This window comes from Myotis brandtii, unplaced genomic scaffold (genome assembly GCF_000412655.1).
Source record: "Myotis brandtii unplaced genomic scaffold, ASM41265v1 scaffold354, whole genome shotgun sequence".
In the NCBI taxonomy this organism is placed as follows: Eukaryota; Metazoa; Chordata; class Mammalia; order Chiroptera; family Vespertilionidae; genus Myotis; species Myotis brandtii.
This window is the reverse complement of record NW_005363609.1, coordinates 1,236,591-1,246,928: the sequence shown is the minus strand read 5'-3', so window position 1 is coordinate 1,246,928 and position 10,338 is coordinate 1,236,591. Positions and strand designations below refer to the sequence as shown.

At 44.7% G+C, this 10,338-nt stretch overlaps 1 long non-coding RNA gene across 1 annotated transcript; it reads right to left on the bottom strand.

Moving 5' to 3' along the window:
* Nucleotides 1–1,463: 1,463 nt before the first annotated feature.
* LOC106727045 lies at nucleotides 1,464–3,678 on the bottom strand. Its single transcript, XR_001363193.1, has 2 exons — nucleotides 3,492–3,678; nucleotides 1,464–2,466 (listed from the first exon to the last, which is right to left on the bottom strand). It is a non-coding gene; the product is annotated as an uncharacterized LOC106727045 (long non-coding RNA).
* Nucleotides 3,679–10,338: the final 6,660 nt, after the last annotated feature.

The following is a 10,338-nucleotide window of genomic DNA, read 5'->3' as shown; positions in this document are numbered from 1 at the left end:
AGGGAATCGAAGTGCCTTAAGGGTAAAGTCACTTCCCAACAGGATCTCCATCACAGTGTCCAGAGCCACCTGCTCGGTGCCCAGCTCGCAAGAGCAGACTGCGCAAATCTCTAGGATGTGGTTAAATACAGCCATTATTATAAGTGAAATGATACCAACTTCCGATTAAATAAATTCTACTAAGGGCAAAGGTTACAAATGTTCAAAGCTCATCCCTGCCTCCGTATTTTACTGTAGGTTAGTTCTCTCTGCTTTGAGGTTAGTTTTGCCTCTTGTATCTATAAGATGGAAATATGCTGCAGAACAGGATTAGTAGGTTTAACCCTTTGAGTGCCAACCAGTATCCTAGGAACTATGCTAAAATTGCCAAGGCATTTTTGCTGATTTTACAGCAGTTTAGGAAAAAAATTATGAATCGCAAGTAAATGAAGTTACATATTCAAAAACTTAAGGAAACCTTTACTACATTGACATATTTAGCAATATCATCATCACTAATAAAAGCAGACTTAGAACTGGATGCCATTTCGAAGCTTTGATAACGATCCCGGCACTTTTGGCGAAAGACAGGAGGAGTGCAATTGCGCTCTCCGGAACTCAAGGTGTTAAAACCACCTCGTTGGGAATATTTACACCACAGTAATAAGCAAATGCTACAGACCAGGGTTTTCTTTTTTTCCCCTCAGAAGATCCAGTTGTTAAACATTTACGAGCACACCACTGGTCTCTAACCAGAGCATAAGAGTTATAATTTAATGGACAAGGACGTGTTCTGAGACCATATTTCTGTTAGCACACACTGCCCCTCCTGCCAGCACACTCAGAGTTGGGCTCTTAGTTTCTACTAGTTGACTGGCGAACATGCCAACTGTGGACGAAAGGGGCCACAGGCTAACCTGACTAGTTCAGGGAAGGCCTGCATGGCGGTTGTGCAAACTCAAAGACCTAAAATAACCACAAAAGATGGTCTGAAAATAAAATATTTAACTACAAACAGGTGACAGTGGGTAGTCATGTCCTAGGCCAGTATTTTCCTTGACAAAGATGAACTTAGATCTTCACTGAGCCCATTGTCTTTATGCATCTAAGATAACATATCTATGAAATGTCTGGGTAACTTGTAACTTCCCTCCTCCCCCTCCCCCCACTCCACCCCTCAGGACACAACAAATGGCACCAGGACATTCCCTTATTATTATCAAGTTAATTGCCAACTGTTAGCTATCCTGTATCCATCTATGTAAAAGAAGCATATGTCCATCATTTCACTTTTTATCCAATCCCAGAGGTTTCCTTGCTTTGCTTTCTCCCACCTCCCTAATCTATCACCAACGAATTTCATGTAACCCAAATGAGGTATAAACCTCCCATTCTCCGGAGCATTATCTCAATTCATCGAGGTTCTGCTTCCCGGCATATGTCGACAGTTTGGTTCAAATGAACTCACAAAATTCTTTACGGTCTGAATGTTTTTACATTAACATTTCTGAGAGCTTTGTGCCCCATCTCGTCCAATCGAATGTCCAAGGCTGGCAGCCTGAGAGGTCAACACGACCAGGGAATGAGACCATCTGCACCATCAGGCCCTGAGAGATGGTGTGGTCTGTTTTGCACCATTGCTTATTCAAAGCCCAGGTTGGCAAACAGTTTTCAGACTCTGAAACTTAAAAATTAAAAGTGTTTTTTTTGTTTTGTTTTGTGTTTTTTTTTTTGCAGAGGTCCAATGTATAAAGCAGAGGAGGTCAGTGACAGAGTGGGGAGAGAGTGGGTGGCGGTGGGGGCAGGGCGGGGAACAGCTCGCCTCCACTGGCTTCACATCTCCCTTCTCACTCCCTTCCCCAGCAGGACCAGCAGGGGAATTCCTCAGCTACTGGGGTGCCTAGCTAGGAAACCTTTGTCACAAAGAGTGACAGCCAAGAGCAGATGCCTGTGGATGTGAAAGCACTCAGGGCAGCCTTGCTTCAACCCACAAAGGCAGTTTTCCCAGATACTGTTTACCCAGGCGGCTGGTTTCACCTATAACCCGAGGCTCTCCACAGTGAGGATCTGTTTCTAACAGAAAGAGGGATTCTGTTTCAGGACTCCAAGGCCCAAGTGAGCAGCCTGGTTCCCACCGAGGTCCACTCTGACCCCAGGCACTGCTTCTTCCGGTGCAAGTGGGTGAGGGTGCACAAGAACCCGGGAGGGAACATGGGAGTGGTTACTAGTAAGAGTCTTGGCGATTTCTTGGTCAGTGTGTAGCTAGCACCTTGTGAGAAAAATGCCAGTCATCCCAGTGAGATAAGATCGCAGATGAGCCTCCCCTTCCCTTGGGGCTTCTCAGAAATGATCCCGGACTCTCAGATGAGCTGGCGGGTCTGCAGTTGGAGAGAGGCTGACCACTGATCTGTCTGCCCAGGGGAAGTCATCACATATGTGTGTGCACTACTTCCAAACACTGGCGTGCCCTTACTCCTGACAGTCCTCCTAGAAGACATACTTGGTTAATTTGTGGCCTCTGTGGGTTTTTGAGTTCTGTAAGAGTCTCTAATTCTGTACCTTTAAAGCTATAAAAAGAGTCACAGTGCACACTGTCTTCATAATTAACACGTGTACATAAACTCTTGACATATCTTTCCTCCAATTTTAATGCATTCCAGCATGTGGAGTTGACCACCGTTGAACATTTCACAGATGTGTTTATTTCCTTAGAATCGCCCTGGCCTCCTTGTGCCATGTCTGCGGGTGTTTCTCAGTAAGCAGTTTATGTCCTGCTGCTGCTTGAGACTGATCCAGCCTCTTCATAAGCATGTCACTACCCATGGAGGCTGGATCCTCTCTCCCACCAAAAACCTGATCACCCCTAATTCCTGGGTTCCCGTCTTACTGCCACTGTGCCAGCCCTTAATGGGACGAAGAATGGAATTGGCTGGGGTGAGTAGAGGCAGCAGGGTTGTGAAAAATCAATCATATCCCACCCAACTTCCCCTTTATGAATTTAGAAAGAATCCTTCTGGTTTTATACATCAGTCTCTCATGAGTTGAGATAGTATGTGTCACTTTACCCTGTCTGCTCGCTTTAGATAAAAATCATCCTTTCTAGAGAATTCAGGGCTTCTTTGTGGAGGCAAACTCTGCATTTATTTCATTTTCTCTACAGGCGCAGAGTACTTGTCTAAAAATGTAGACTTTGTGGGGAGTGGAAAACTCCACCTAGGCCGATAGTCCCAAGCTGAATTCTCTGTTGCAGGAGTACCAAAAATGCCTGAACTGAGCCACTCACCCAGGCACTGGCCTGGCCACCCGCAGCATGGGCTCATGTATCCTGAGGGCTCGTGTCCCTTGGGGATAGGCCTCCAGGTAGAGAGGGAAGTGTCCGAAATTGAGCCCTGAACTCCTAGCTCCCTTCACGGACATATCCAATTCCAACTTAAACAGAAACTGAACCATGAAAACCATTTCACCCCTGAGGATAGGAACATGCAAACAACATGAATTAAAACAAAGAAAACCTGTTTGCCTCGTCTTCAACATCCAGGACTGTGTATTCCTTCTCTCATCACGAATGACATCTCTGCACAAGCATGTCCCCGGGAGGCTGCTCTGGTGACTCACAAGCCGCTCCCATCGAGGGAGCAGAGAGGTTACCTTCTGCCTCCGTGGCCTGCTGAATTGTGTCCTCCTAAACTCCTATGTTAAAGCCCTACTCTCCAATGTGCCTGTATTTGGGAATAGAACCCTTTAGGGAGGCAATTAAGGTTAAAGTGAGGTCATGAGGGTGGGGCCCTAATCTGATAGGACTGGTGTCCTTATAATAAGAGGAGACACCGGTGTGTTTCTCTCTCTCTCTCTCTCTCTCTCTCTCTCTCTCTCTCCCCCCCCCTCCCTGTTTCTCTCTTTCCCCATCTACAAACCAGGAAGAGAGGCTTCGAAAGAAACCGAATCTATTGACACCTTGTTCTTGCACTTTCACCCTCCAAAATTGAGGAAAATAAATGTCTGTTGTTTAAGACAGTGATTTTCAACCTTTTTCATCTCATGGCACACATTAACTAATTACTAAAATTCTGTATCATGCCAAAAAATACATTATATTTTTCCCAATCTGACAAAAAGTAGGTATACTTTTGATTCATTCACACAGGAAGGCTATTGTTGTGTTGGCTGTTGTCATTTTTTATTTGACAATCTAAGGGAAAAGAGGTCAGTGCCCCTGACTAGTCAGGTACTGCATGCTTTAACAATTCTGGTTGAAAATCTCTATTTTAAGACATTCAGTCTGTGGTATTTTGCTATGGCAGCTCTAACCAACTAATATAGCCTCTTAAAATATATCTGAATGGATTTTGTGTTTTGGCCAGTTTAAGAATTCCTTAAAGGGGTATCAAACATATTTATATTAAATTCCTTTGGCACTGTTCTTTTCAATACTTTCTTCACAGTTGTCTTATTCCCTGACCTTCCTGTGTGACCTCGGTCTCATTTATTTTCTCTTTGCTGCTCTATACACATATTTTATATGAATCTAGCAATTAAGACAATAGCGATGTCTTTAAGTCATTGGAATAGGAAGTGATCGCTGCACTTACTGGAATCTTTGATTTTCTGAGAAAGTATAAAAGAAAAAAAATAAAAACAGAGGCCACGGGGCCCATCGATGGGGCCATAATAGGGGAACTTGGGGAGCCCAGAGGACACAAAACCATACATGCAAAGGGGAGAGAGGCTTCCAGAAGGCAAGTCCAGTGACTGTCTCCAAGGCTTCAGGGGGCCAGGCAAGATTTAGTTAAGAAAAGATCATTGGGTTTGGTAACTAAGACATCACTAGGAATCACTGAGAAGTATCTCTAGCTACATGGTAGAGGCAAAAGCCAAGATTAACTGAGTGCTGAAAAGTCACTGTAGGCAGACTAGACGTTGAGCAGAGGAGAACAAAAGGTTACAGCTTCAGGGGACAGCTGGTACAGGGCCATGGAAAGGACCAGGACATGGGTATTAATGTTGGAGAGCAGACACATAAGGCAAGTGGAGAAGGAGTCATTGACACAGCACAGTCTCCGGAGACAAATGATAAGAGCTTTGCAATATCACTGAAGAGTGGACACTGTTCTCCCTCACATCTAACTGGAAGGTAAGCACCAAGCATGGAATACACAATAGGCTGGACTCCATTAAGCCTCCCCTGCTGCTGTCAAGGGCTCATAGCAGGAATGCCAGGACAATCTCGGGGAAAATCAGTAATCAGCACAGAAGTGAATAGGAGCCCTAGCCCTAGCCCTAGCCCTAGCCCTAGCCCTAGCTAGGAGGAGTGGGAAGAGGAGAATAGGGTGTCAGGATGAGCTAAAAAGCTATAACCCACAACTCCAACAAAGTCAGGTGGGATGCTCAAGTTTAGCTGGTAGCTTTTAAAACATTCACAAGAATCGCATCATTCTAAGAAACATTTTAAAATGTAAGATGACCTAAAATTCAAATATCTTTCAAAATAGGAAACAAATAAACATAAGTTAGAATCCCACAAGTTAAATTTAATTGAAAATGTATTAAAATATCTTTAAAACTGAAAAAAAATGCAAAATCCAAACAAGTAATTATCTTGGATGAGAGCTGCTGCCATCTGACATTTGAAGGAGAAAAGAGAAATGTGTATATCTTGGGAGGGAGGCGGAGGGGGGCTACATGACCAACCTCTTCATGGGTTTGCAGCTCATGATCCATTGACTCTGAAAAGATGCACTTTTGGCTCAATGAGTGTGTGTCTGAAGCAGCACATTTCTTACCCAAATGAAATCTCTGGCTCTAAATTATCTCAGTTAACTGGGTTGCTTAGTGGACCAAATTTCTTTAGTGTTGTACATTGCCAACTCCAGAAATATTTGCATTAAGCAACTCAGTTAACATGGATCTTAACTCTCTTCTTTAGAGGATAGACATCTTTCAACTCCAGAAAGATTTAGAATTAAATACAGAAAGGTTGAGGAAAGTCAAAATCAAATCCGTACACAACAAGTAACTTAATATAGCCTTGTAATATTTGAAAGAGTGTGGTCTATTAGTGTGATATCTCTCTCTCTCTCTCTCTCTCTCTCTCTCTCTCTCTCTCTTTTACATTATGCTCTTGATGAATAGTGCAGAACCTTCATTTTAATTTGAAACCCTAACACATTTATTCACATATTTAGAAAACATAACAGAACAGAATGGCATGCAATTTCAGACACCAGCTGGGTGTCCTACAATTCAACTCAATTTTGACACTCAACCCCAAATAGCATCAGATCCTACAGATTAAGGGCTCAGTCCCACAAGACCATCCCACTCCCTCTACTTCAGAAGCCAATTTCTAGTCCAAGTTGTCACCTGGGCTTCTGACATACTGGCTATAGATTATAGCTTTCAATGACCTCCTCCCAGGTTTGGATTAACAGCCACTAGAGCAGTTAGTTCGTGGAACTCAGAGAAACATTATACTTACTAGATCACTGGTGTATTATAAAAGGGAAGGTATGGGGAAGGAGTGAGGCATTCCCATGCAATCACCAAGCATATCATTCTTCCCACATCTCCACAGGTTCTCCAACCCGGAAGCTCTCCAAACTCATCCTTTTGGGTTTTTATGGAGGCCTCATGGAATAGACATGATTGATTAAATCACTGGCCATTTGTGATTGATCCAACCTCCAGCCCCTCTTCCCTCCCCCACACCCCCGGAGAAGTCAGGGGGTGGGACTTAAAGTTTCAACCTTCTAATCACGAAGTTGGTTCTCCTGGCAACCAGCCCCCATCCTTAGGTGCTTTCAAAAGTCACCTCATTAACAATGCAAGACATCTTTATTCTCTCTTCACTTAGGAAATACCAAGGATTTTAGAAGCTCTGTGCCCAAAAGGAACAAAGACCAAATACATATTTGTTATTAAAAATCACAATTTTAAAAGTTCAGTTTAGGCCTAAAAGCATCCATGGAACCTCCAGCTGATAGGAGCACTTAGCCCTAGCAAAGAGGAGGTGGTGGGAAGGAAATGCTTATGTTGACCTTCTCAGAAGTTGAGCAAGCTTTATTCTTGTCCTTTACTGTTCAGCATTCAGTCCCCTCAGTTCTCAACAACCTCGTAAAATGCCAACCAGAATGAAATGCTTGGATCTCTTGAAATTAGCATTTCCAAATCTTCCTAATGGATCTCCAGCCATCTTCAGGGCACATTTAAACACAATTTGTCACTGCACTATCTACCAAGTCAGGGACACTGGCTACAATCATTCTTGACCTGAAAGAGGGAAACAAAGTGGTCCCAGAATGAGCATCTGCAGTCCTCCAATCAAGGTCCTCACTGCCAGCAAGTGGCCATGTGACCTGGACCCTCAATGTGTCTTGATTTCCTCAATTTTAAATATACATTCCTATATCCTCTTAGAGGCCTTGGGTTCCGTGGCATAGAATAAAGGAGCCCCAGGGCACCTATGTGATGAAGCAACCATAAAAATGTCAAAGTGTGTGAAGCCAGTTTTGAGTTGGGTTAGATTTATGTGCTGGTTTCCATGGGGTCAATTTCCAGTGGGGTCAGTGGGTTGGGTTTATATTTACAGGAACGAGGGATGATGCCAGACCTGTGTGAAGAGAAGCTGGTAAGTAACATCCATTTGTACTTCTTAGCATTAGCATTTGGAGATGCCTCTTTTCAAAGACTTGCCCCATTCTCTTGGTAGAAGAAGCCCTGTTGGAAGCAACCCATGCCATATGGATCACAAGGCAGACCCCACTCTTCTTGGTCATAAAAGTAACATGACCCCAGCCTGACCAATCAGAGTAGCTCCTTTTTCTGGCCACAGTGGTCAGAAAGGGAATGTGACCACAGCCGGGCCAATCAAAGTCTTTTCTGAGTCCTGATATGTGAACCAAAGAGAGAGCTTGAGAGCCTGAAGGTGCCAATGCCCACCCTTCCTGCAAGCAGAGCCACCTGAGGGTGGTCCACACAGAGGAAAAGGCTGAGAGGCACCGGTGGCATCTTGTGGACACTATGGTTGGGTGAGTTCCTAGAGGAATTCCTTGCATTCCTTCTCATACTGAGAGGTACTGTTCATGGGAAACTTACAAGGAGTGGTTTATTAATGGTGAGCTTGCTAGAAACAGCCAACCAAAGTCTCCATATTCTTCCAGCTCCTCCTGGGTATGAGTGAATCCATTTCAAAGTTACTCTGGGCAGCTATCAAAAACATACCTGTCCTCTGAGGCCAAGGCTTAACCGTGCAGTCAAGGCATCGATTCGCTGAAAGCCCGTCATCTCGTGTGCCTGAAAGACCAGGCAGGACCTGTGACTCTCTACATGTCACCTTGCCACAGACCCAGCCCTTCAGTCTGGGAAGCACCAACTCAACTTTAAAGGAAAATGAACTTCCAGAATCTGCATGTACCTTGGCAGAATCCCCATCTCCAGTCATATCCAAATGCTATCCAGATTAACCCGTTGAGTCCCTTACTCCCAAGAAATGCAAGGGTCTATTTCATGAGGCAAGTTATTTCAAGAAAAGTGAGACAAAGGGGATTTTATAGAGAGCAATTTTCATGACAGACAGAGAAAGGTACTATAATTTCATGTCTGAGAGGTGGGCTGGTCACTCTCAGTAATTCCCCTGGTCATACTAAAAGTACAAGCAAAGGTTAGTGAACTCAATCTCTGCCCTGGGAGAGAGGCCTGGCTGTGTATTGGACTTAAGATCTCCAAGTTTATCTTCTGTAAAATGAGGTGAATGTACCAGATAAAGATGGACAAGAGGTTCCAAACATGCATCAACTCAGGACAATGGGTGGGAGGCTGCAGGCTGAGGGGGCTCTGCTACAGGAAGCTTCCTCCAACCCCCCGGTTCTCGTGGGGAAGATCTGAGAAAGGTCCCCTCTTGGCTCTGGCAGGAGAAGGAAGAATAACCATTGTGAAGCACACCCAGATGCTTCGCAACAAAGGCGATCTCCCCACCAAAGACTTGGTAGTTTCTGAAACATTCTCCCAGTTGGGGGAAATGGATTCCTCCCACTGAAGCCCCTTAGGTCTCTTGTCTCACACCCGGGGGCGGGGGGCGGGAAGAAACAACAAGCGATAGGGTCAGAGCTTTGAGGATGTAGACTCAGAAGGCACCAGCCAGGGACAGGAGAAGGGGGCAGGGGAAAAGCCAGGCCACAGGAGTGACACCTGGGAACCCTTCAGGCCCACTAAAGGATTGAGATTTAATCCTAAATTTACAAAAGGCTCCTCCTGGTCACACCGACAGGCCTCCAGAATAATGATAGTGGATTACAGAGGAAAGAGCCACAAGACACATGCCGTCCGAGGAGGAGTGCTTGGGGAAGCCCAAGGTCAAGAGGGGAGACAGGAGGGCTGGAGGAAAGTTGCAGCATGGCAGATATTATCTAACAACATCAGTGATCCTTTTCAGTGTGAATGGCCCAAATACAGCAATCACAAGACAGATTGTCACAATGGGGAATGAAACAAGATTCAACTAAATGCCATTTATAAGAAACCCACTTTAAATATAAAAACTCAGGCTAAAAGTAAAGGGATGGAGAAAGCCATGTGACTATGCTAATAGTAACCACAGATAGTTGGAGTAGCTCATTGAGAGCAGATAAAGCTGACATTAAAGCCAGGAACATTATCAAGGCTAGAGAAGGACATCACATACTGACAAGGGGTGAGTTCTCCAAGAAGACAGAGCCTAACCATCCTGCACTTAACAATGAAGGGTCAACGCAGGCAAGGATCTTCTCTGGTGGATCTGATTGTGAGTCATTTAATATCATTTGCAGACATTCCCCAGCAAAGAGGCATTCATTTTTTAAAAAGCAAACTACTTCCCATGTTGCTTGTCCGCCCTTTCCTGTGATGGACAATGGAGGAAGGTCAGAATAGCTGTGACCACAGAGCCCAGGAGGGTAGGCGTCCATTCAAAGGCATTTTAATAGCTGTTCTTTGATCTTGCAAGCTCACCTTGTCTAGAAGGAAAAATGAGCAGGAGCTCAGCCTGAACAGATGGCTTCGCAGAGGGTGCTCATCGCCGCAGAAATCTCGGAATATCTCCGTTTAAAAACCAAGTCCCCATTCTAGGTTTTCCTGTCACTTTAAGACCAAGTTTTGGGGGAGCATTTGGACACATGGGCCACTGAAGGCCCAGAAATGTATAGACCTGCACATGTTTGACCTTCAGAAGGATTTCAAGGACGAGCAAAAGGACAGTGTTGTGTTAGTCTTCAGGTGTAAAAAGGAGACTCATGGCCAGTGACCGGGACAGTGGGGTCCCCTGCAGCCCTCACCTGAGAGTCAGTGGTGCTAATTACACGGCAAAGCTGTTTCCGGGTGTTCATAATT